The sequence below is a fragment of the Meleagris gallopavo genome, chromosome 27 (assembly GCF_000146605.3).
Source record: "Meleagris gallopavo isolate NT-WF06-2002-E0010 breed Aviagen turkey brand Nicholas breeding stock chromosome 27, Turkey_5.1, whole genome shotgun sequence".
NCBI classification, from domain to species: domain Eukaryota; kingdom Metazoa; phylum Chordata; class Aves; order Galliformes; family Phasianidae; genus Meleagris; species Meleagris gallopavo.
This window is the reverse complement of record NC_015037.2, coordinates 1,025,839-1,026,284: the sequence shown is the minus strand read 5'-3', so window position 1 is coordinate 1,026,284 and position 446 is coordinate 1,025,839.

Below are 446 nucleotides of genomic sequence, written 5' to 3'. Positions count from 1 at the left end.
ACCTCGTGGTTCTTTGTCCAGGATGGTCAAATTTAATTTATTTTTGCTTGATATTCCCACTCAGCGGAAAGAAAAAAAAAAAGAAAGAAAGAAAAAAGGATGGGGAGGTTCAGAAGGCTGAGGAGTGACACTGAGATGCCCCCCATGTCACCAGTTAACCCGTGATTGTATGAGATACTGCTGGCACCGCCGCTGCCGTATGGTGAACGAAACCCAGATGGGAGGGGAAGGCCCTTAAGGGCTGCCCTAAAGTCGTGGCCTCTGATTTGCACAAGTTCCAAGAAGTGAGAAACGTCCCTGAGTGTGCAGAGGGTGCACACGTGTACCTTTGGTCCCCTTTGGTCCCCAGAGTCCCGGTGGTGTAAGGCAGGAGGTGTTTGGTTGAGGCACTCGTTCTGTTCTGCATCGTGCAGTGATGGGAGGGAAGGGGTGGACAGGGAGGGGGC